Source organism: Diplotaxodon limnothrissa, linkage group LG15, assembly GCF_057381915.1.
Source record: "Diplotaxodon limnothrissa isolate DT_005_m linkage group LG15, D_limnothrissa_male_GT1.1, whole genome shotgun sequence".
Lineage (NCBI taxonomy): Eukaryota > Metazoa > Chordata > Actinopteri > Cichliformes > Cichlidae > Diplotaxodon > Diplotaxodon limnothrissa.
This window is the reverse complement of record NC_140610.1, coordinates 43,103,683-43,130,629: the sequence shown is the minus strand read 5'-3', so window position 1 is coordinate 43,130,629 and position 26,947 is coordinate 43,103,683. Positions and strand designations below refer to the sequence as shown.

Here is a 26,947-nt window from a genome sequence, read left to right as displayed (position 1 = left end):
TGAATTACAGGTTCAATAATGCTATGTATTAACCATTTATGAAAAAGCATGCAAACCTGGCTGAAGTCCAAAAGTCTCAGTTTTTACCTTTTTGTGCTTCTTAAAATTTCTGTTCATCTATGTTAACAAAGAAAAAATCAAAACAGATTAAATCTCTTTGCACATATTATATTATTTTTTAAATTGAATGTCAAACTGTAACTGTTCCTTGATTTACTGTAGTTTAGAAATAATGCAAATAGTTTAAGCTTGCTTGTGGCATGTTTACTAAAGTAAATGAAGTACAGACTTTGAAATGTACTTAAACTAAGAAAGTCAAAAGTAGCTGTTTGGAAGACATTTCTACCAACTATTTTTATGCAAAGCTAACTGAATCTACTGCTATATTAACTCAATACTAAAATTACAGCATATGGGAACGGGACGAACAACAAAATCATTTTTAATGACTCAGCATAGGGAAGTACAGCAAGGCAACCACCTGTACTAGCCTGCCTGTATTTAAAAAAACATAAAATTATTAGACCTCACTTTGTTTTGCAGGACATTTCACAATATGAAAAAAAATCCCCTTAGGTTCCTATCATATATAAATCCAATATTTGATTTTAAAAAATGAGGCCATTACATGTAAGCTTTAAGTTTCCTGTTTATGGGGAAATTTTGGGAAAATCTGGATATTGTCCAGCCCCAATTTCTTTCACAAAAAAACAAAACAAACACAAAAACCCCGCAAAACCTCTCTGGAGATAAAGAAGAATCTGTAAAAAGATAGATGGAAAGGAGCAGGAAAAGATCATAATAAATGGTCTGCACTTTCATATCCCATTTTAACCTCAAAGGTTCTATAAAACACCTCGCAGTGTCTCTTATTCACACAGTCACACCCTCACCAGTGATGTGAGGAGAGCTGCTATCCAAGATATTTGTCTGCTATTAGGAACTCAGTGTGTAAGCCAAGCAGTCTCTGGCATGTGCAAAGGCCACAGATTACAGGACAGCTCCACCACTTGAGCCACAGCCTAACATTTCGCTACACCTGAAAATAGCAAAACTGATGACTTAGCGTCAAGATCAACATCTAATTACAGCTAATACCGATAATGTGACACCTTTGTATAGCTAAATGTGTAGCAGCAAAGAACACGGTCCTGTCACTCCTTTTGATGGATATAATAACTCTACTTCCAAAGTTAATTTGGAGGGGACAATGAACAGAAGCAGTAATTGCAGCTCAACATGTGTTAAAATAATCTTTTCAGCCAGAATTATTTGAACACCCTGAACCAGAAATTGCCCAAACAATGCAAGAAATTAGTCTCCTGAATTCTTTTTCTTCTTTGTCCTTAGCGGGCGCCCAGCGGCGGTGGTTGCCGCACAACCATTACGCTGCTATAGGTGCTGCAGGTTCTCTTGCTTGACCAACGCTTTTTGATCTAAGGCGATGGTTCTTGCCTTCTCGAGGTCAAGTCGACGGGTCCTCAAATCATCCTCGATTTGTTTCATCCATGTCTTCTTTGGTGCATTTTGCTGCACATTAGATCGGTGATAAATTGATCGGTCGAGGCTTGGACTCCGCGGCGGCCCTCAAATGCCTTGCGCATCACATCGATAACGATGTTGAACAACAGAGGTGACACCACATCACCCTGCCGGACCCCGGTCATGATGGGGAATTCTTCGGACATTTAGTCACGAATACGTACCAAGGCCTGCTGAATAGTGGCTCTTAGAGCCGGCTCTTTGACGTGAACGACGCGAGCCGGCTCCTTATCGCGAGCCGTGGGTTTTTTTTTTTCCTTTCTCTCACCCTCTCTCTCGCACTTTTTTCCCCGCTTCACTCAGCACACCAGCCTTGTGCTTTGCGATGGGAAGAGGGGGGAGGGACGGTAGTTACACTCAGTAGCACAGGAACAGAGCCAGAGGGAGAGAAAGAGAGCCAGGGACAACAAAGTCACATTAGAAAGGTATAGTAATCATCCACAACTATTTTCGGTTGCAGATGATAAAGGATTCAGAAAGTTTATTCATGCAGGTCCATATGACAGAGAATATGCATGTTCTTTTATATAAATAATAATTAATAAGTAATTTATATTTAATTGTGTTGTGGTTTGCAGTGTTTTGTGTTGTTTCACTTTAAATTTGTAAAAGAAAAAAGCTGAAAATTTAAAAGTTGAAATCTGAATAGTTGATTTTTGTATTATATGATTTATTTATTACATTTTATGTGGAGTGAATAAATAAAAGTATATTTACGGTGGCCCCTACAGACAAAGCACATACAAACGTCAAAACACGTACGAACCCTGAAGCATGTACAAACTCCAAAACACGTAAAAACTCCAAAACACGTAAAATTACGTACAAACTCCAAAACACGTGAAAACTCAGAAGCACATAAAAACTCAAAACACGTACAAAAGACAACAGAAGTGCTCCAGGATGCTAGGGGCAGTGTTGAACTTTTGTTACCTAGTGGCTACACAAGCCAGCAAGTACCAACAACCGGATTTGGTGTGTGGTAGTAAGAGGTAAATGAACATTTTTTTTATTTTTTATTATTTGACTATACATGAATGGTTGTGTATAAATACACAAACAGTACACATATGCTTTCATTTAAAGTGGGATCCCGTGGATGGGGTTAATAAGATGGGGGTGAGGAGAGGTAAAGAGGAGCAGGGAAAGGTTAGGTTTAGGGTCCAAATCCCACCCTGCACAGGGTCTACTGAGGTTAGGTTTAGGGCCCATTCCAGAGATAGGGGAGTACTCAGTCCAATTAGGTATTAGAGTGGTTAGGTTTAGAGCCGAAATTGAGGGTTAGGTGTGAGTAAGAAACAGGCCACCAGCAAGCTGGTAGCCTGGCGTGCACGGGCCATCGATGGGGCCGGGTGGTGGTGTCCCTGCTCTGGTTCAAAAAATTACCCATTTCTAGGGTCTAGTGCACTTCATTAGGCCTTCGCGACGTTTCGGCGTAGTTTCGCGTTCTTCAGGTTGGCCCAGTGTGTTTCTGTCTGTTTGTGTTCTGTTCTGCCTCTCTTGGCTTTTATACTTTTAGTTGACTCCTCCTTCTTTTAGGTTTTCTATTTGTGTTTTTCAAATACTTGTTTGTCTTCATTGCTTTCTCTGTTTCTCTTATTTTTTCTTCGTTTCTTACTTGTTTTACTTCGTTGCTTTCTGTTTCTCTTGTTTGTCTCTTTGTCTTATTTGTTTTTCTTTCTTTATATTTCTCTTTGTTTTCATGGCACCCCCTGCTTGGTTTGACATCCCGTCCTTTGTTGTTTATGTTTCTTATCTTTCTTTCTGTTTGTTGACTTTCTTGTCTTTTCTGTTTTTCATTGTTTTTCCTAGGGACCCCCCTGGTTAGGGTTAGAATTTGAGAAAGGACTGGGGCCCCAGCAATGCTGGAAAGCCACAAGTGCACGGTCCTTCGCTGGTGCTGCCTTCCGTAGCGGACTTCTTGCCACTCGTCAGCCATGACGGGTGGTTTTTAATTATTTTTTAATTTGTAAATGTCTTTTAATGTAGATGAAATGTAAAAAAATGAATTGTTTTTTCAACTACAAGTGAAACCCAAAAGGGGCTCAAAACAACTAAAAGAGAGCCCAAAAGGCTTAAAAATCCCTTAAAATAAAAACTGTCTGTTCGGCTGTTTCTTTTACATTTCTACTAAAAATTAAAAAAAAAAAATAACTAAACAAGGTTTGTTTTTAACCAAAAAAGAAAACATCCAAAAGGGGCTCAAACAACTAAAAGAGAACACAAAGGCTTAAATAAATCCCTAAATACAAAAAAAAAACGTGTTTTCCGGTTCAAAAAAATTAAAACGTGCCTCAGGCAACGTTTCGACCTTAAGAGGTCTCCCTCAGGCCTGTGAGGCACGAAAGAAAACAAAATCAACAAAAATCCAAGCGCTCAAAACAATGGCTGGCTGCTGGAGATGTGCACTGTTCGGTCATCGAAAGCAGAATGAGCTCTCTCTCCTACCTGCGCTCCTTTTATATTCTCCGGTCTGTAATGCGTTTTATACAGTTCTTTTTTTTTATTAATGTTGTTTCAGTGTCCCTGTCTTCTTATAAAATTAGGGTTTGACTCTGTATGTGTTCATCTATTTGTACTATGATGAATTATATGAATTGAAAAAAATTATTTCATTATATTATTTACATTTATTTATTTATTAGTGTTAATGCTTATTTAATATTTGAGTATATAAATTAATATTTATTCCTTGACGTTATCATAATGAATTTACTGTTATTAGTGTAACCCTTTTACATGAGATTAATATATTTTAACATTTGTACTTTATAAAATTAATTAAGGAAAAAATATACCTTTTTAAAGAAGTCAAACTTAGAATTAGAGTTAGACATCAAGCCAATTTGGGTTATTAGGGGAAAGGTTAGGGTTAGGGAAAAGGATCATGGGTGGGGTTAGGGTAAGGGAAAGGGTTGGGGTTAGGGAAAGGTAGTGGGAGGAGATAGGAGGTAAAGGTGAAAAGGGGGAGGGGTTAGGGTTAGGAAAAGGACCCGGGTTGGGGATAAAGGGTTAGGATGATACAAAATTGGACCAGACTAGGGTAAATTCCAAATAGGGTTGGACAAACAATTTGGGATCCGGAGTTGGGTCAAAATAGAAACTGAATCAATTTTGCATATTTAAGCCAGATGGTTCTTTGGTACCTAACAAAAAAAATCCAATACTTTTCCTTCTTTTTACGTTCCCAATCCATCCACTTCACATTTCTTTGCAAGCCAGCCATTCTCATCGCTTCTTCACCATGAATTGAAAAATGTTTAACCAAAGGAGTTTCTGTTGCCTTCTTGTTCTTCACATTGTATCGATGTTGCATCATACGTGTGGACAATGTATTCTTGGTTTCTCCAACATATTGAACACCACATTTTGAACAAAAAATGACATATACACAATTCTTCGAGTTGGTGCTGAAACCTTGCTCAACTCGAAACACTTTTTTCTCAACACTCTTGATGAACTTAAGTCTAACAAATTGGGATTCCAACACCTGTGGTTTCCGCAAAGTTAAAGATGGTAATCTAGCTTTAACCAAAAAATCCCGCAAGTTTTTATTCCGTCTATAGGCTGTGATAACCTTAGACGAAGGAACAAATTGCTGTATATCTGGAACCGTGTCAAAATTCGTTTTAAACTTCCCATTTAAAACCTTGGAAATACTCGAATAGGTTGTAATCAGTGGAATCAAATTCCGATCATCCAATGTTTTAGATTCCTTAAAGGTCTTGCATTCCCTAAGAAAGGACCTAGGGTAACCTCTGTTCCTCAAGGCCCTAAAAAGAGCCCTTACTGCTTCAAAAAACTCCACTCGTCTCGTGCAAATCCGATCGAACTGTAAAAGCTGTGCTTTCACAATTCCTCTAAAACAGTGTGTCGGATGGAAACTTTTCTTGTGGAGTAGTGCGTGCGTATCAGTTGTTTTAAAATGCACTTTAATATCTAACTTAAGTGTCTTTAAGAAATCCGGTCCTTTAAACACCGTGGTATCTAGCAAATCAATCTAGTTTTCCTCAAATTCCTTCTTCAAAGTAATTGATGGATCGTGTGTGTTGAGAATTTCCACAAAATTATCAAATTCCTCACGTGATTCCGTCCAGATACCCCAAATGTCATCTAAGTATCTGAGATAACATTTTGGTTTCGTCCCACATTTGGCTAATACTTCTTTCTCCCAATTGGCCAGGGTTAGGGTTAGGGGGTAATAGCCAGTAGTCGACCAAATAAAATGGAATAACTTGAAAAGTAAGTGTCGTAGAGGGATGAAAGTGGTGTCTACGGGGTTTTTTGGGGTCCTCCGGACACCCTGGTGAAGACCCCATGTCGATAGCACCAACGGTTCTGGACTTGGTTGAAATCGGTTAAAATTTGACCGAATAAAAAGTTCAAAGTTGCAGATAGGAGTGTCTGATCGGGCTAATTCCACCACCACTGTACTCAGCAGGCCCTGCTGGGTCGTTAGACACCCGACATGGCGTTAGGGTTAGGGGGAGCTGGGGTTAGGGTTAGGTTTTGTGTAAGAGCAGGCCACCAGCAAGCTGGTAGCCTGAGATGCACGGGCCATCGATGTGGCCGGGTGGTGGTGTCCCTGCCCCTTTTTTATATAGGCAGGAAGGATGACAATTTCTTTATTTAATTTGTTTAATTTATTACTTAGAATAACAATTTAGAAAAATATACTTAATTGCTCGATGTTTAATTACTTGATGAGACTCAGAAGATAAATACCACTTTCCTTTCCTTTTTTTTTTTTTAATGAATGCATTTATTGAAGAAGGACCACCAAAATCTTTGTTCTATTTGGTGTACATATTAAGAGTTGCTGGACTAACAGTTGGTTTGATTTGCTTCAGAGAATCCTCAAATTCTTTCATCTTAATGTTGCGCACCTCAGCAGCAGCTATAATACGGACTTGGTCTGGTCCCAACTCTCTTATTGGGCCAAGTGCAGCATCTCTGGCTAATGCTGTCAAATTGCTCCCTGAATATCCTGCAGTCACTTTTGCAAGACAGGACAGTTCGTTTTGGCTCAGTGGACTCCCGTGCTTTCCCAAAAGATTTTTCAGCAGCGTAAATCTTGTCTTCTCATCGGGTAAGGTCACATATACTCTTTTTGCAAAGCGCCTTAATATTGCTTCATCGAGCTCCTGGGGCCTGTTAGTTGCTCCAATTACAAGTACCCTGTCATCCCTTCCTGACTGCAACCCGTCAAACTCAATGAGGAACTCGGTTTTTAAATGGCGAGAGGCGTCATGCTCCCCCTCCCTCCTTTCATAGAGCAAGCTGTCCACTTCATCGATGAAGATTACTGAGGGCTGTAACTCTCTTGCAACCGCAAAGAGTGCTCGTACGAGCTTCTCGCCTTCTCCCACATATTTGGAGGTCAAACTAGCAGCACTAATGTTGAAGAATGTTGCATTAGACTCTGCAGCAACTGCTTTGGCGAGCATGGTCTTCCCATTTCCTGGTGGGCCAAATAAAAGCAAGCCACGTGCAGGAGCTCTCAGACCAGTAAAGAGATCAGGTCTTAAGGCAGGAAGGATGACAATTTCTTGAAGTGCTTGCTTTGCCAGATCCTGCCCTGCGATGTCATCAAATGACACAGTCGCTCCACTGCAGTGAACAGAAGAAATATTTTAAATGTGCAAAACTTTTTTTTTTTTTAAATTTCACCCAGGGAAAAATGTCTTGTTGATTGTGATGCTTCTGATACCTTTCTACAATTTCATTCATAACTAGAAAGGGCATTTTCTGAAGAAACTGCAGTGTGAATGCTTGAATCTGAATGTATGCACTGAAATGAATTAATTGCTGAATGTTAAGTTAAAAATTCTGAATGAGCTGGAAAATACAGAATTTTTAACCTGAAAACAAAAGTGCAGAACTTTTGAAAGTTGATGTTCACACAGAAGAAGTTGGAAAAAAGCTAAACATGTTTAAAATGTAAATAATAAAAAGATGAGTAATGACAAAAGAAAATTTAGAGTCAGAAAACATCTGAATGAATACTAAAAGTTCATATTCTTCTAATTGAAATGAACTTAAAAGATGAACAAACATTCTGGAGAAAATACAAACTTGTGTACTGTATAGAGATTTGTGAGTAAATTCAAATGAAAGCCTAAGGTGGTGACACAGTTTAACACATGCAAATAATCAAATAAACACAGTCCTTTTTGTGAACATGGATAAATAAGTATCAATAGTTTACAGCATTGTTCAGCCATGCCACTAAATGCTTTTTTACACATTGTTTTAACCTGGGCTCAGACACAAAGTCCCAAATTTAGTTAGTCCCTGACTTTGAGTTGTGGTTATGACTAATTATTATACACAAGGCTTTATCTATCTGAACTCTAAGGACACAAATATAAAAAAACTATACTTACCAGCTGATACCCCACACTACACACTAGGTGTGTCAGCAGAGGTGGGACCAAGTCATTGTTTTGCAAGTCTCAAGTAAGTCTCAAGTCTTTATCCTCAAGTCAAGTCTCAAGTAATGTCAGGCAAGTCAGAGTCAAGTCTCAAGTCACTGGTGTAAAAGTCCGAGTAAAGTCACAAGTCTGAAACTTTGAATTTCAAGTCCTTTCGAGTCTTTAAAAAAAACAAACGAAAAAATAATGTTGCAGTTATATGCTAAATGTAAATATTAGACCATGTAATTTTAAAATCTGTGTTTTTCTCAACACATACAAAATAGTGAACTTAGAAAATATACACAAATTGTGAAATTGCACCTCTTTAAAATGCAGCTCAATTAAACTTAGCTCCAAGAATAATTTTCACCGACAGTTCTGAGATACGCTGCATGTTATTCTTGGATGCGGTTGTAGGACCAGCTTTAAAATCGCATGACAAAAATATCATACACATTAAAAAAAACTGTATCACCAACGTAGCCTGGAAAACATTTGCTAGTTAGATGAAGTCAGCTATCTCATCTTAGCATATTTATATGCATATTTATAATTATACGGTTCTTGGAGTGAGTGCATACACTCATGAAGTTTAGTAACTTCCGGTCACTGCAACAAGCCCAGGTACAGTTTACCGACGGATGGGTACAGGGACCATGAAATGCACCGTGTAGAAAGTAAAGACCATCGTACGTATCATAAGTTTACCAGTCTCACAAATCGTCTTCATAAATACACATTCGTTAACCGTTTATTAATATAACCTTTGAGCTCAACGGTAATTAATTAGTAGTGGAAATAATTTCTGGTAGCATCACAGAAATGTAGCAGTGACAATAATATTGTATGCTGTAATCGTACTGGACAATTAGTGATACAAAAAACCTGTTTTATCCTGTGAATAAAAGTATATGTTTTTGTCAATGTACCATAATAACAGAAGCGAAACGCAATATTGTGTCAGGACAATTCACTATTTATGCACAATAAACAAAGGAGCATAGCGCGAGAATTTCTGTTCAGCGCCAGACTTGCTTGTAACCTATATCACCAATTATGTTAAGAAAAATGACGCATTAACTACAACAGAAGACTGACCTTTGTGGGAATGCTTGGAGCAGACTAACCTGTGAGCTGGAGTGTTCTGGGACGTTATATTTGGTCTTTGAATGGCTGCAATCCAGGCCACCCGTCGCCTCTTTGTTACTTCGGAAACATGGCTCGAACAATTTACAGTGGGGCAAAAAAGTATTTAGTCAGCCACCGATTGTGCAAGTTCCCCCACCTAAAATGATGACAGAGGTCAGTAATTTGCACCAGAGGTACACTGCAACTGTGAGAGACAGAATGTGAAAAAAAAATCCATGAATCCACATGGTAGGATTTGTAAAGAATTTATTGGTAAATCAGGGTGGAAAATAAGTATTTGGTCAATAACAAAAATACAACTCAATACTTTGTAACATAACCTTTGTTGGCAATAACAGAGGTCAAACGTTTACTATAGGTCTTTACCAGGTTTGCACACACAGTAGCTGGTATTTTGGCCCATTCCTCCATGCAGATCTTCTCGAGAGCAGTGATGTTTTGGGGCTGTCGCCGAGCAACACGGACTTTCAACTCCCGCCACAGATTTTCTATGGGGTTGAGGTCTGGAGACTGGCTAGGCCACTCCAGGACTTTCAAATGCTTCTTACGGAGCCACTCCTTTGTTGCCCGGGCGGTGTGTTTTGGATCATTGTCATGTTGGAAGACCCAGCCTCGTTTCATCTTCAAAGTTCCCACTGATGGAAGGAGGTTTTGGCTCAAAATCTCACGATACATGGCCCCATTCATTCTGTCCTTAACACGGATCAGTCGTCCTGTCCCCTTGGCAGAAAAACAGCCCCATAGCATGATGTTTCCACCCCCATGCTTCACAGTAGGTATGGTGTTCTTGGGATGCAACTCCGTATTCTTCTTCCTCCAAACACGACGAGTTGAGTTTATACCAAAAAGTTCTACTTTGGTTTCATCTGACCACATGACATTCTCCCAATCCTCTGCTGTATCATCCATGTGCTCTCTGGCAAACTTCAGACGGGCCTGGACATGCACTGGCTTCAGCAGCGGAACACGTCTGGCACTGCGGGATTTGATTCCCTGCCGTTGTAGTGTGTTACTGATGGTGACCTTTGTTACTTTGGTCCCAGCTCTCTGCAGGTCATTCACCAGGTCCCCCCGTGTGGTTCTGGGATCTTTGCTCACCGTTCTCATGATCATTTTGACCCCACGGGATGAGATCTTGCGTGGAGCCCCAGATCGAGGGAGATTATCAGTGGTCTTGTATGTCTTCCATTTTCTGATGATTGCTCCCACAGTTGATTTTTTCACACCAAGCTGCTTGCCTATTGTAGATTCACTCTTCCCAGTCTGGTGCAGGTCTACAATACTTTTCCTGGTGTCCTTCGAAAGCTCTTTGGTCTTGGCCATGGCGGAGTTTGGAGTCTGACTGTTTGAGGCTGTGGACAGGTGTCTTTTATACAGATGATGAGTTCAAACAGGTGCCATTCATACAGGTAACGAGTGGGGGACAGAAAAGCTTCTTACAGAAGACGTTACAGGTCTGTGAGAGCCAGAGATTTTCCTTGTTTGAGGTGACCAAATACTTATTTTCCACCCTAATTTACGAATAAATTCTTTACAAATCCTACCATGTGAATTCATGGATTTCACATTCTGTCTCTCACAGTTGAAGTGTACCTCTGGTGCAAATTACTGACCTCTGTCATCATTTTAAGTGGGGGAACTTGCACAATCGGTGGCTGACTAAATACTTTTTTGCCCCACTGTATCTTCAACGACGTAATCCGATAACAACCGATCTCTTTACCCGTCGGCTTCCCGTGGCTGTCATGCGACCGGTTATTGCAGTTAATAATACAACAGCTTCTTGACATTTTTGTGTTTCTTTTTATCGCTGTGTGACTGATTTCAATTGAAAGCCTGCGTGCGCTAGTACCTCTTGCCACGAGTTCCCAGAATTCTTTGCGGTTTTACCCCTGAATGACGTCACATTTTCAATCTCTATATAATATGCATGTTAAATTTTAGATTTGGGGTGAAATATCAAGTCTTTTCAAGTAAACCGGTTCAAGTCCAATTCACATCCCAGGTCATTGGTGTAAAAGTCCAAGTCAAGTCACAAGTCTTAGAACATTTTTTCAAGTCAAGTCTAAAGTCATAAAATTAATGACTCGAGTCCAAGTCATGTGACTCGAGTCCACACCTCTGTGTGCGGGTAGGCGGAGAGGAGGATCCAAACGCAGGACTCAGACACTAACTTGAAACTTAAAAACCTCAGCTTTATTGCTGGTACGAAAACAAAACATGAAGTGAACATGGAATATGGAGAACCGAAACACACAGGCATAATCTGATGGTACGACGCGACACCGAGCATGGGAAAACACAGGGCTTATATACACAGGGTAGTAACGGGGGAATCGGCAACAGGAGGGAGACACAGCTGGGAGAGATCAGGGCTAATGAGACATGGGGAACAAAGCTGCACACACTAACATAAGACAAAGACTTTCACAATAAAACAGGAAACATGAATCACAACTCAGAGACATGGACTCAACACAGAGACAGAAAATGACACATGGAACTGAACTATACATGAAACCACAATTCCTAAAACATGGATAATAGAAACATGAAACTCTAATAATAATAATAATAATCCCCACAACCACAAGAGAACAAGAAAACAATCCATGATGCAAAATAAAACCAAAACATAATAAACTCAAAATACTGGGTCCAACGGACCCAGAACCGTGACAAGGTGTGCCATGTGACCTGAAACCTTGGTACAAAATCATCATAATCATTCTGTTAACACTGTTTTTTAACACTGTTTGTGTTGCTGTTCAGCAGTTTAAAATGTTTTAGATTGGATTACATGGAATGAATTTGAATTTTCTTGGGGGTTTTGTGTGTGTTTCGTTCTCAGCAGATTTTGAATTCCAGTTACCACATTTCTGGTCATATGACATCTCGAGTGCCCACTTAAAAAAAATCCCCACAGTTAATTCAACATTAAAACAAAATAAAAATATGTTAAATAAATAAAGGTTTGCTCTGTGATGAAATATTAAATAAGCATACATTGTACAGAGCACTAACAATGAAAACAATCCTTTAGCCTGTTGATCAGAGAGAGGCAGTCATTATGTCCATTTAAAACCTGTAATCACAGAGCACAACGTTTCTGTGAAACTATGAAGTCCCATATGATCCTCATCATGTCCAGTGACTTCAGAGTGGATCCTCCCTGTCATCCGGCCAGTGTTTGATGTTTGGCAAGCAGTACAGAAGCAGGATAGCTGAGGACTTTAAAAGAAGAGCAGAAAACGGGAACATATATAGTTGTAAATGTAAATATCAGTGATACTTGTCTTGTCAAAGGGAATAAAATAATGAAAATGTCAACTTACACACTCATTTAGGGAGGATCTTGACACTGCACAGAGGCACAATCAGTCTGACAATGATGGTGATCTCCAGGGATGTTTTCCTGCAGCAACATTCCTGCCAACTGGCCATATGATCCAGAGTAGTTGGTTTGTAATGAACAGAAAGGTGTATATGTTAGGTAGTGTGCACTCAGAGCTGGTCCTAAGAAACAAACACATCCTGTAATAAACTGAATACCTGTAGTAGTGCTGCTGCAAATATAAAGCCCTTCTATCATGTGTGGTTTCAAAGAAGGTGTTTTGGAGGCTCAGTCACAGAAACTGTGCAGTCTGTTCAGTCCTGAGTGTCTCAGCTCTGAAGGGGATGGATCACAGAGGGAAACACCTGAGTACAGACATTACAATACACTCTAACACTCCTAAGGTCAAGTGAAAACACAATTTAAACACTTTACAAAGAATGAATACATGTTTTCATGGAAATTATGTCATTAACCCTTTTTGTTGTGAGTAAATCTCACCGACTGCTTGTGGGACAAGCTAGAAGGAAGACTAATCTCTCCTGTGCTCCAGATGTGAAGTCTCACGCTCTGATCGTACGGCGATGAAGATGGTGATGATGAAGCCTCTCTGATCTGTGGCATTACAGTTTCTGGCTGCTATGTGCTTCACACTGTTGGATTTTACATGTGAAGCTTGGAGAAGACACAGGAGGACTGTGTCTCTCTTAACAAAAAAAAAAAAAAAAAAAAGGAAACCTAACACCCCCCCCCCAAACTCCCCAACCTCACACCATCCAATGTCTATACAAAAGTAGGGTATCGGCTGGTAACAGAAAGCAAGTGTTACATATGTACTACATATGTACTACATATGTAACACTGCTGAAACATTTCTGGCCAGAAATGTGCAGTTATCAACCCAGACCCACCCTGATGATTGCACTGGCCAAAACATGATAAAAGCTCATAAAAATGTATGTTTCATAGAAAAATTTGTCCAAAAATATAATCGTATACTTTTGAAAAAGGTTAAAGTTTATAACAAACCAAAATAATAAAATTTTTGTAAATAGTATTTCAAAATAGAGGCACACATAAAGTGGCTTAACTGTCATTATTGCTGTAATTAGGTTTGTTTGTTTGTTTGTTTGTTTGTTTGTTTTTTTAAAAAGCAACCTTTAGTCATTGTTGTTCTCTCAGAAACAATGAAGAAGCTGTTGAACATTTATTTGTTGTGTGGGCAATCCTCTGGTCCACCCTCCCTCCCTCCCAGCCACAGTGAGACTGGGGCAGCCTGGCAGGATGTTGAAGCCTGGCTGCAGAGAGGATATGCCTACACTGTTCATTTTAAACTGCTATATTTGATTTTTCTGACATTTATAGGTTACTATTAGTGAATTTTGGATTTTCTGTAATAAATAAAATTGTCATCTTTTACTGATATCATTACTTAATTCATGTAATTGTATTTTATGTAAACAATTCAAACATTATACTGCAATGCAGGGCGTTTTTTTCTTAAGTCAACTTTTAAATATTGTTCTACTTTCTATTCAAAGATCTAGATCATGAATCATCATGAATCATGAGGTCTGACCCAAGACTTTGTGGACTGGTGCCAGCTGAACTACCTCCAGATCAACGCCAATAAAACCAAGGAACTGGTGGTAGACTTCCGCAGGCACAAGCATTCTCCACTGCAACCACTGAACATCCAAGGTATGGACATTGAGGCTGTGGACAGCTACAGGTACCTTGGTGTTCATCTGAACAGCAGACTGGACTGGACTCATAACTCAGACGCCCTCTACAGGAAAGGGCAGAGCAGGCTGTACCTGCTGCGGAGACTCAGGTCGTTTGGAGTGGAGGGCCCACTCCTGAAGACCTTCTATGACTCTGTTGTGGCTTCTGCTATCTTTTATGGTGTGGTCTGCTGGGGCGGCAGCATCTCTGCTGGGGACAGGAAGAGACTGAACAGGGTGATCCGAAGGGCCAGCTCTGTTCTAGGATGCCCTCTGGACCCAGTGGAGGTGGTGAGTGACAGGAGAACGGCGGCTAAGCTGTCATCCCTGTTGGACAACATCTCCCACCCCATGCAGCAGACTGTGACAGCACTGAGCAGCTCCTTCAGTGGGAGACTGCGGCACCCACGGTGTGGGACGGAGAGATTTCGCAGGTCTTTCCTCCCCACTGCTGTCAGACTCCATAATAAAGACTTTAACTGATCAAGCACACACATCCATACATATGCAATAATACTAAGTGCAATAATCCTTTCTGTCATCGTTGTATTTTTACTCAGTTGTATATAGTATTTGTATTTGTATTCTATTTTTATCTTATTGTATATTTATTTTATTTTATTCTACTGTATATAGTATTTTATTTTATTCTATTCTGTACAGTTATGTACTGTATTTATTCTTATTGTATTCTAATTTTTGCCTCATAACTTTTGCACTGTCCACTTCCTGCTGTGACAAAACAAATTTCCCACATGTGGGACTAATAAAGGTTATCTTATCTTATCTTATCTTATCTTATCTTATCACAGGACAATACACAGTATACAGGGTCATGGTAACTATGGTAGGTCTTCATGACTCCAGAATGGAGACATCGCTCTGGCTGAGAAATGAAAATTAGGTCAAGCAGTGTGTTCTTCTCAGTGGTAGGGGCAGTGATGACCTGTGCGTATCCCCTAGACTCAAACAGTTCCAGGATTGGTTTGTTTGCACTGGATAAAACATTCTCATTAAAATCACCACAAACTATGATGGGATGACAGTCCATGATCTCTAATGAGTCTAATAGGCTTACCAGGTTTTTCAGGAATGGCCTCAGAGTGTAGTCTGGAGGTCTGTACACAACTGCAATCAGAGCACTGACTGGTGCTTCAACCTTTAAAGCCAGAAATTCAAGGTCAGTTACATTATGGATGTACTGTTTTTCATGCACTTGAATGTCACTTTTCACATAAACAGCAACTCCACCACCACTTCTGTTTGCCATCTGGGGAAAGTTTGTGTAGGACAGGTGTCTGTTGCATTTGAACAAATTGTAATTTTTCAAGTGGAGACTCTGCGACAAAAGAGCCCCGCAGGTGTGTTTCTGTTAGGCACAAAACATCTGCTAGACACAATTCATGGTGACTCTTGATGTCATTAATGTGAGCTGGCAGTCCCTCTGTATTATGATGAACAATGGTGAAAACGTCTGACCTGCTCAGTGTTTGTCTCACGTGTAGAAGAGGCATCATGTCATCAAGGTTGGCTTGTCTCATGTTCTCAAGCGCTGCAGTGATTTCTGGGTTGGTGAATATTTTTTTCTCCTCCATATCAAGAAGATACAGTCCACTGAGAGACGTCACTCTACTGACAGCTACGTAGGCCATGCCGGGCTCAAAAATGCTCTTAAGAGAGACAACAGCTGATGTAGTTGTCATACCCTGTACCTTATGTATTATACATGCAAAGGCCAGCTTCACTGGGAACTGTCTTCGTACCACTCCTTTCTGCTTCAGATTCTCCTCTGCTCTCTCAATGTACACCATGTCGTCTGCTGGTGTGCGGTTATTCTTTCCAGATGTCTCATTATCCATTTTAAGTACAAGCTTGATGATGTGTTGGTCGTTTTCAGAGTGAACTACTCTAAGTAGTATTCCAAAAGCTCCATTAACCAAACCATTTTGTATGTCAATGTTTCTGGTGAGCATGACACGAGCTCCTTCTGCAACTTTCAGTGTGTCTGGTAACTTGTTTTTACCTCCTTTGAATGGTCTGTCTTGAAGTGCCATTCTGCCAGTTCTAGGATCTTTTCTAAAATCATCTGCATGGATGTCAATGATACGAGTATGGAGCAGAGCCAGTGTTGAAGAGTTGTGTGCATCCACTTCTTTATTAGTTGCAAAAATGTGCAACGCATCAGTCGGACAAAGGGCTGGTTCAGTTATGGCCTGTGACAACAAATTTCTATCTGCTTCACAAAGCTCATCCAACTTTCCTTTCACACGAATTCTGTTCAGCATCTCAGCAAAGACAACATCATCTTTCTGACGCATAATCTCGGTCAGAGTGATCATTTGAAAATGCTCCCGCCACAGGTCGATCTCGGACGGGTCGTGCACACAGAGAGGTTTAGACTGTCGCACTGGGGGTAGCTGATAGAAGTCTCCGACAGCAATAACTGACATGCCTCCAAAGGGTCTCCGAGTCCCTTTGATCTGTTTGAGTCTTGCATCTACATATGCAAAGAGATGTCTTGACACCATAGACACTTCGTCAATGACGATTATTTCAGCATTCAAAAGTTCTGATCTGACTTCATCCAGCTGATTGCCAAGTCCCTGAATTGGAGGTTTTAAGCTTCTAGGCAGCTTGAGAAGAGAATGCAGTGTTGTTCCAGAAATGTTAAAAGCTGCAGTCCCAGTGAAAGCAGTTAACAGGACAGTGGGTCTTGATATGTCAACGTCGTCTGCATATCTGGGCACTTTGCTCAGTATCTTAGATGTTTCTGAGTAGATGCATTTGATAAGATGTGATTTTCCTGTTCCAGCACCACCATTAATATAAAAGAAAAACTGCTCTGGATTTAGAGCACAGACTCTTTTAATGCACCAGTCTCTAACTGCATAAAATATGCAGGCTTGCTTCTTGTTCAGATTCTGAAACATCTGACGTAACAATGTGGGATCAATAGCAGGGGGTTCCCTGATGGCTCTGACTTCTGTTGAAGCATCAGCCTGACTGCTGTAGTCGGTCACATCTTCCTGTTCATTTTCATTGTCTCGCTCTCTTTCTTGTTCAACAAGTGGCAACCTTACGAGATCTGATTCAGGTGCCAGATTACACCATTCGTCAGTCACACCTCTGTTCTGCTCATATTCCTCAACAGCGCTCTCGATCTCCTCACCGTTTTTCTCATATTTCTCTCTGTTTCTTTTGACAATGTGTTGCACGTACTCAAGACGGTCAGTATCTGGTAGCTGTACACAGCCAGCACCATAGAAAGCCTGATAGGTTGGCAAAGATGGTGTTTTCAGTTCGTGGTCTGAACGATGAGGAAGGTACAGTTTAAGCAGTCTTCCGTAATATTGCTCTGGATGTTTTTCTTGTGAGCACTGGTGAAATCTGATGATAGCAGGCTTATCGTTTTTGCGCCTTTGCACAAATCCCATCTCATTGAGAAGAGGCAAAACATCTTTACCTTTTTTCTGTTGGCCATAGACAATCCTGCAAGTAGCAGCAAATTCTGCCATGCACATCTCCTCATACTCTGGTGTTTCAGGTCTGGCTTTGTATTTGTCATTCAAAGATGTCATCCAAACATTGGAAGACTCAGGTGTTGTGTTTTCCAGAACTGACAGGGGACGACTCATTTTCACAGGATTATCATCAGTTGGAATGAATATTACAGCACGTGAGCATTGCTTCATGTGAAGACCACATGCACGAGCAACACACTCCTGTGCACTGATCTCTCGCTTCTTTGAATATGCCTGCATGACGGCTCTCATTTCATCGCACTCATTTACACTGTCCTTATGGGAGTTCTCAATGACAGTTTTCAGGTACTCAGATAGCCCGCCCTCTTTTTTTGATATATATTTCATTAAATAATTTGCAGCACCAAAAGCATCTAAAACAAAGTTTATGTCGATATTACTGTTCCAGGCTTCAAGCAGATGTGGATTATAGCCATTTATCCAAGAGTCTTTTGGATCATGCTTTAGTATGATCGTACTCCTTGTGTTCATTTTATTCAGGTATCGCTCATATTCTGCATGTGTCAACTTGCATCTTGCCAAGAGCTGCTCTAAACTCATGGAAGCAGTTTCAGGTTCATTCAGCAGCTGGTTCAGTAGTCTGAGCTTGTTCTTTGCTATTTCTACTTCCAGTGCATCATCCTCACTGGGTCTTGTGATCATTGTCTCATTGCAGGGTGGTTTGGGAAAACCAAAACGGCACCCGGAGCTTAAACTCCTAAAGCACGTCTTTGTGTGGTTCTTACTGTGTTTTTGCACTTCTGTTACTTTCTTGTACAGTTCAGGTTGTTTATGTGGATCAGGCAGCTGAGCTGTGATGTATTTGTTTATAAAATCAACAACAGTTTGCTCATCATCCTCCTCAAACACAGGAGCACCTTCTACCCACAGGAGGCAGTGTATGTGTGGGCTTCCTCTGTGCTGAAACTCAACTCTGTAAAAGTAGTCAATGACTTTGCCAAGTGGCTCTGCAGGAGATAAGAGTAAATCTCTGAATAATGCTTCAACTCTCTTGTCAAACATGCGCAGGATTGCTTCTCAGGATGTCACACTTTGCCGACCAGTCGAGTCCTTCAAAATTCACTTGTTCACCTTGCTGCCTTGTTATTGCCTCAATCACTTCAGGCCTGCGCATTTCAGCGGCCGAAAATGTGCAAAAGAACGTGGGAGTTCCCAACTGTCTGATCATGGCAAAAAGATCTCTTGTGGTTTTCTCCCAATAGGCTGGGGTTCCTCTCAGAGGTTGCATGAATCTCACTGCGTCTTTATTTCGCACCAGTTTCTCCACCTCATGTTTATCTTGTAACATGCCTGAGGTTATTTTTCTCCCATCTCTGGTCAGAGGCTTTGCCTTCCTTAACTGTATTGTCATGCTGGATGTAGCCAAGTGTATTTCAGTCACAAACTGTGCAAAGAACAAATAGTTTGTGTCTTTGGCAAAACGATCATCAATGCAGAAAAGTCTTGATTTGAAATACCCACTGGGGGATACTTTGATCAACCTTCTTTCATCAAGTGTGTTTTGACCTGTAGGAAACTGCACAGGGAAGGCCATGGCCTCCAGTTTAGGTGTTTTGAAAAAACTTATTGGATTGTTTCTCTCTGCAGGAGCAACAGAGTAGATTCCTTCACTGAAACATAATATCTCCTCAGCCACATCAGGGGGCTGCAAACAGGACTCGAGTGCAAAACCACCATTAGTCAGTCCATCTTCTTGCTCTGAATCATCTCTCATCTGTTCACGTGATTGTTCACCATCACAGGGTAACATGTCAATGTCCTGTTCATTTTTATTTTGTGCTTCACTCAGTGCATTTTTCTCACAGCTGTCAATTTCCATTAAATCAGCCTCATCATAATCGTCCTCATTCATGTTTTCATCATCATCATCATCTTCATCAGGAAGTGTTGGGTCACATAGCTCAGCATCATCTCTGATGCTCACATCCTTATACTGTGGATGAATCTGCTTGAGTTTATGCAGTGCTTGCACAAGTTTAGACCAGCTTACAGTCTGAAACAGCTGATGACCTTTGTAAGACAAGCATCTCTTCAGTTTTACTCTCATCACCTGAGAATTAATTCTCAATCGAGGTAGTGCTTCAACAGTTTCCTGCACCTCTGATGGGACACAGACCACATTTCCTCTAATTGCTCTCTGTCTGCCTTTGGGAAGAGGAATGATCTTGGCAAATGGTATGCACTTGGCTATGAGATGTCTCTCCAGTATGTTGAGATCAGACAGTTCAGGTGGAATATCAGCAAGATCCAGTTTATTGGCAACAGCAAGTGCTGGCATGAATCCATTTTTAAGATGATCGTGGCAGGTGTGACAAATCCACTCTCTCTTTCTCTCATCAGGCACATTGCACTGCTCATTTCTGCAGTTTTCATCACAAAGATGAACAAACCTTCCTGTCAAACATGTTGCAACCACACGTGGGTTTTTGACATACTTTGACCTTGTGCGGGGTCGCACTTGGTTTGGAAATGAAGCCTTAAAACATACAGTACATGGCTATGATGGTTCAGCTTTGATTTGTGATTTTAACACAGATATGGCCTCGTTGATCACACTGTTGTCACTCTCTTGGGTTTGTCTGTTCACCCATCTGTATTTCCTTTTTATTTTCATTGCACATCTCATGTTGTGCATAATCCTGAATGCAAGATTACTTTGATACCTGTCTCGCATTAGTTGTTTCATTAGTTGTTTGTGTCTTACTCTGAATGGGTCGTCACGTGCATAACGCTGAGTCACTCGAGATCTCTGTCTCTCTCTGAATTCAGGGTTTTCTTGATACCTTTTAGTTATATATATTTTTTTGTTTTTGTCTAAATTCAGCATTGTCACAGTAGCGTCTTTTAATATATTGTTGTTGTTTTTGTCTAACTTCAGGATTGGTTTATATGCCTCGCTTGTGCAAGATTTTTTCTTTTCTTTGTACTCTTTATTTGAAGCATACTTTAGTTGTTCTTTCCTTTTTTGGTTTTCTTTTCTCTGATTTCTGGGTTTCTCTGATGCCATTAATCTTCTTTTCATTTTGTGCCTTTGTTGTTGATTAACTTTTTTCAGTTTTTGTAAAACTATATCAGAAAGATCACAGGCAGCAACATTTTTTATGGCAGCATTTGATTGACATGAAAAAGCATCCCTTGATGGAAGGAAACTTAATTCACTGCATAATTCTTCAGTTGGTATATTAGGAGGTTCATTCTGATCTTCATATGATGTGAACTGAGTCATGTGGACTTCTTTTTGTTTCACCAGTGGCGTACAAATGGACATTTGACAAAATATGTTTTCAGTCAGACCAGTGGTTGTGTTTCTCCTTGGAGTAGAGGGGTTTGCTTCATCAACAGTTGTATCAGAGTCAGTAGGTGCCACAGCAGTGGCAGCTGTTTGTCTGCAGACTGTGTCTGTGATAGTATCATTTAGGTTGACTGTGCTCATACTGTAGAACTGCACAGGCTTCAGTTCATAGTTACAAGAGGGTGATATCTCCATCATTTCATAAGAATCTTGTAGCCTCTTAATCATGTCACTCAGGAGTGTGAATTTCAGCATCACTGCTGAATCACGATTACGTGACTGTAGTAGTAGAGGAAGACCACTGGGTGTTCTGGAGTGTGGATCAAAGAAACCATATTTGCCTGATGTGGATCTGAACGCTGCGATACACAATCCACTCATAATCAATAAGGCATACTGCACATCTGACAACAGGCAGCTCAGTCCTGCTTCTAAGCTGAGAAAGGTATCTACTGCCTCCTCTGGAGGTTCTTCAGATGTCCCATACCGGGAAAGCTGTGTCATGTTGACATGATACATAGACCTGCGAGCATCAACTTTGTCTGGCAGCTCGTCGGTTGCCAAATGAATATTTTTAGGAAATCTTTTCTTGGCCTCTTTGTACATCACATTACCTTTATCCAAGACCAGATTAAGGTCAGCTGTAGTCATGTTTTCATTCTCATGAAGGAATGCAAGAAATGTGAGTGAGTTACATGTGCACTGCTTGTTTCTGGAGTCTCCATATTTAGGATGTGCCTGGCTGTGAGATGCACAGACATGTGTAACAGAGGGCTGGTTTTCAAGGTTCACTCTTTCTGCATGAGATGGTCCTGCCTAGGGCTGGGCCATATTATACCGTTCACGGTAATACCGGTATAATGTTAGGCAACGATAGGAAAATGAAATGTCGCGATAGAATATGAGTAAAACGCGCATGCGCAGTGCCTTTGTTTTCATACGCACATGGCCGATTGTTGAGTGAAACAGATGAACCAGAATTGGTTTGTAAAAATGGTGCAACTTCAGTGATGTGGAACCTCGTTTGGTGTTTGTCCGTCAGATACACGACAAAGCACATTTTTTTGCAGAACATGCATGCGGCCGTCGTTATTGTCGTATTTGTCGGACTAAGATGCTCTTAAATCTGGGAGTAATCTGGGTCCTAAACTCCGTGTGCTTCTGGTCAAACGAACACTGCAGCATCACAGAGTTAAAAACTGTCTAAATTCTTTCATCTTTAATAAAACGATAAGCATTGCTGCTTTACCAGGTGTAACTATGAAGTTTAACTTCCAGGCATCCATGAAAACAAAATTTATTACATTTAACGGAGTTAGCAGGAAGCTAGCGGAAGTTAGCTCGCTAGTTTCGCTAGCTACCTAAGCATGATATTGCATGTTCTGACTGAAAGATTTCTGAAAAAAATCAAACGTACAGCTCTGCTATCACTTCCAACATAAATGAAGACAGGAAACTAAACAGCAGTGACGTTTGTAGGGTTACTGAAGTTGGGCTAGCTGGTATATAATGATGTGCTACGTGATCGCTAGCGACACAGCTATGTTAGCATAACATAAACAGTGAAGCTGGAGGACGAACACTAACACTTTTCCACTTATAAAAGTTAACGTGAAGGTTCCTCATGGTTAGAGACAAATGCAATCGCATGGCAGGATGCTGTAAACGGACCAAACTTCAGTCAGGAGAACAACTGAGATAATCCATCCACAATACGAGGTTAGTCATTAATATACTGCAACAACATGGGAATAGAGCAGCTGCCAGAGAATTCAACATTAATGAATCAATGGTACAGAAGTGGATGAAGCAAGAAGAATGAGTTTAATAAAGTTTGATTTATCTGACTGCTTTGTTTCGCTTAATGTGCCTTATAATCCCGTGCACCTTATGGTCCAAAAAATACGTACTGCACACTGCAGTTTAATGTTGCAAAGCACCTCTTTTTAACTTCAGTGGATATTATACATGGTTATGCTCAGGATATGTCAGCCCATTTCTACTGGAAATGCCTTTTGGTTAAACTTTCAGCAAGGAATTTGCATTTGCACCGTTACATTTTTATAAAGCTTTAATGTACATAAAAACCAGCTTCTTGTTTAAGTGAAAATAAATGGAAGGTTGTCTTTTTGCGCTAGTAATGTTGTGGAGTTCTATTTTGTCTCGCATCAATTATATCGTCAGTTATATCGTTATCGCAAATTTTCAAATATATATCGTGATAAATATTTTTGGCCATATCGCCCTGCTCTAGTCCTGCCACATCACTGTGACGGCCTCACAGTGAAGCTCATGGAACTCATGGAAGCTCATCAAACTTCTTCCAGCGTTGTTTTGCAGCTTGTGACTTTTTCTGCTTCCTTGGCATTTTCACACACTTGCAAGTGTTTCTTAGTCTTTAGAAAATATGTTCACAAGATAAGAGTGGCACACACCAGGAGATGTTGTCTTTGTTTTTATTTGTCTGAAACAGTTGTCTTTCGTTTGACAGTTTGTTCTTCAGTTGAGAGAATATTATGCACTCTCTTTATAGGCTTGGCACAACTTAGCAGCAAGCCCAGAATGAAAAACAGGTAGAGAGAAAATTTAGAAGAGAGAACAGACAGAGCAGGAGAGACACGGCTTTAAATCAAACCGCAATAAGATTCTTAGTTTGGCACAATTTCGCACAAACCACAGGGTGAAATACAGATGGAAAGAAGGCAGAGAGAACAGGTGGAGAAGGACAGAGGATAGAGGGGTTGGGATATGAGAGAGAAGACTGGAAATCTGGTCCTTGTTCTTCTTCTGCACACTGTGAACAAAAAAGAAGAAAAAATAATAATTGTATTAAAATGAAATCACATGGTAATTGTTTGAACTAATTGTGACTACTAAAACAAATATTCAAGCTAAACTGTTGTTGGCTGCCATGTGCAAAAAGTTGCATAATTGGGCACTTTTTAAAAGAATAAATATTTAATTAAATTCAGCAATAATATTTTTAAATACAAATATGATTAACTAATCACATGTAGTGTGACTACAAAAATGTACGAAAAAAATATTTTAGCCCAATTATTAAGCTGCACTTATGTGTATTTATTATAAAATTGTGTTTAAAATGTTTAGCACAAAGTTTGAACCCATCAAAGCTTATATTAGTCAGATTATTTTTTTATTTTGGTCTACTTCTCTTACAGTATGTGCACACCTACCAGGCAAAGCACAGGTGTCAGTCAAGTTCCTGAAAGTGTAAGACGAGAAATTATATGTTAGTTGTCTGTACAGTGTTATCAGACTAACAGAAATACAAAGCCCACACGACATGATACACTGAACTCATAGTCAGCAGGTTATAGAATAATACAGCACACCAAATAAAAGAATAAAAAATAAAAATAGAATAAAACAGACACAGCAGCAATTTTATAATTCAAACTAATTACCTGAAGTATTTCCACTTATGTAAGGCTACTGTTAGACTGTTACTAGCCTTAGCATTGCTGCTAGCGCTAGCATTCCGGCTAGCATTAGCACTTCAGTTAGTGTTAGCGATGCAGCTAGCGTTAGCATTGCAGCTAGCATTAGCAATGCTGCTAGCGCTTGCACTCTTATTACTGTTAAAACTGAGCCACAATGGCAATAATAAAGCTCATTTCTTACTTTTGTCTCACTCACTGACCGCCAAGATATATCACAGGAATATTCTTTTTGTCAGTTAACAACTGCTAATGTAACAGAGTTAGAAAAGCAACAGCTACACTAAGGCTAGTGTTAGCACTATAGCTAGCGTTAGCATTGTTGCTAGCATTGGCATTGAAGCTAGCGTTAGCACTGCTGGTAACAGCAAAACATCATAAACGTATATAAATGATAGCGAAGGTTATTCTTCTGATTAATTAGTGTGAATGTTTTTCAAGCATTCACACTAATTAAGTTGGCCAGTTTACTGTCCACATTCTTGAAGTTTTTCATATCCCTCTTCGGGGGCTGTTTCACAGCTGCCGGTCTTCCATTCTGAGTTTTTCCCACCCGAGCGGTTGTCTTAGCAGGAATAAGATTGTCCCAGAAAGCATTACACATTAGAAAGGTAGCTTCAAATGGCATGTGCCTGCACTATTAAATAACCAAAAAAACCCACAAACCTTTGCATCAGTTAGTCTTAATGAAGGTCTTACAGGAGTGGAGGGTCTGATGGTGGTGGAAACACCTGCGGGTTGACTTTTAGGAGCTGACTTTGGCTGTGGAAGAGCATGACGTGATGTCCCTTGGGGGTCATTTCTCCTTTTAGAGACTAGTGTCGTCTCTAAAAGGGTAAGCCTGTCTTTTGCCATGGTGAGGTTGGTGACCATTTTATCCTGAAGTCTCTTTGCTCGGTCATACTGCTCTCTATGCCCAGTGAGCTCTATTGCAATACCCCTTTCAAGCTCAGAAATCCCTTTCTTGTACCACTGCACAACCTCCTTCGTCTCACCTGTGTCGTCCTCGTCGATCTTCAGTGCCTTGGATATATACTCAAACGCGTGCTTGTGGATGTTTTTTATAACTTCAGCGCTGTCTTTGGGCTTACTTGCGTTTGTTTTGGTCGACATTACTCTCGCGCTACTTCCCCCCTGTTCTCAGTCATAACACGGTAAGCTAGTCATAAACGAAAACGTTTAGGCTTTAAATCGCATTTAAAGGTGATGCAGTCCTCTTTCTTTGGGACAAAACACAACGCTTTAGCTTCATAGAATAAAAATTCTGGCGCTTCGTGACAACAGGGTTAGGGTAGGGTAGGGTTAGGGGGTTACGGTTAAGGGTTAGGATTAGGGGGTAATAGCCAGTAGCCGACCGTAACAAATTGGAATAACTCGAAAAGTAAGTGTCGTAGAGGGATGAAGGTGGTGTCTATGGGGTTTTTTGGGGTCCTCTGGACACCTTGGTGAAGACCCCATGTCGATACCATCAACAGTTCTGGACTTAGGCCCAATCGGTCAAATTCTGACCGTAACAATAGTTCAAAATTGGTGAATAGAAGTGTCCTATCGCGATGATTCCACCACCGCTCTGTGGTTCCTGTTCCTCTCATGTCCTAGTCCACACATGCCTTCAAGACGCATCCTACAAGTGGAGAGCAACACATGATCAGTTACCGCTATAAGAGAATCGCCTTGTGCGCCTCTTCTTCGCTCTGCTTTGTCTGTGTGTTTGGTTTTTAAATGGGTTAGGGGTTAGGGTTAAAGAGATGGGCGGCAAAGGAGCAATACAGAGTGGAAGGCTATGAGCTAAGGCGGTATACAGTGCTGCAACAGAACAACAGAGGGCATACGTTTAGCTTGTGTTACTACGAGTGCTAGATAAGAGCAGTTTGCAGCTGCTACAGTGGCCACGTGTTTGACAGGCAGAGTGTGACACAGAGAAGTGGTTTAATGCTTTTACGTTTTGACTCTTAATCTTTGTAGGCCTGTGTGTGTGTGTGTGTGTGTGTCTTGTGCCTCTATGTGCCTGGCTTTTGCCTCTGTGTCTGTCCCCCTGTGCCTCTCTGAAGCTGCTGGGTCATTCAAATCTGACAGTCCTTGTGGAATATGTGCCCCCTTGAGGGTCAATTTGGCACAAAGTGTCAGAAGATGTTAAAGCAGCACAAAATAACAAGATCTAACAACCCATGGTGGTCGTCAGCCACCGGAGGGAACCCAGGTTGCCATGTCCAGTGGCAATTAAATGTGTTGCAGCTCTACAACGTTGTATATTTCCAGTCAGTCAAACAGAAAACAGAATGTGATGAAATGACTTTATCTTTAATTCCACTTTTATCGTGGGACTGATCAAAGTCGCTGCTTGCAGGTTTCAGTAAAGGAAAACAAAAAAAAAACAAAAAAAAACAAACCCAACTTAAATGTAAGAAAAAAAAAAAAAAAAAAAAAACGGTGAAACTCCGCTTCACAGTCTGGTGTAAAATCAGCAACCCAAGCAAAAATAAATAA

The 26,947-nt window shown here is 40.5% G+C and overlaps 1 pseudogene across 1 annotated transcript; it reads right to left on the bottom strand.

Moving 5' to 3' along the window:
• Positions 1-3,868: 3,868 nt before the first annotated feature.
• LOC146618062 (spastin-like) lies at positions 3,869-25,573 on the bottom strand (annotated as a pseudogene). The gene is made up of 5 exons (XR_014906895.1): positions 25,127-25,573; positions 24,911-25,025; positions 7,253-7,274; positions 6,303-7,152; positions 3,869-3,874 (listed from the first exon to the last, which is right to left on the bottom strand). The product of XR_014906895.1 is annotated as a spastin-like (transcript).
• Positions 25,574-26,947: the final 1,374 nt, after the last annotated feature.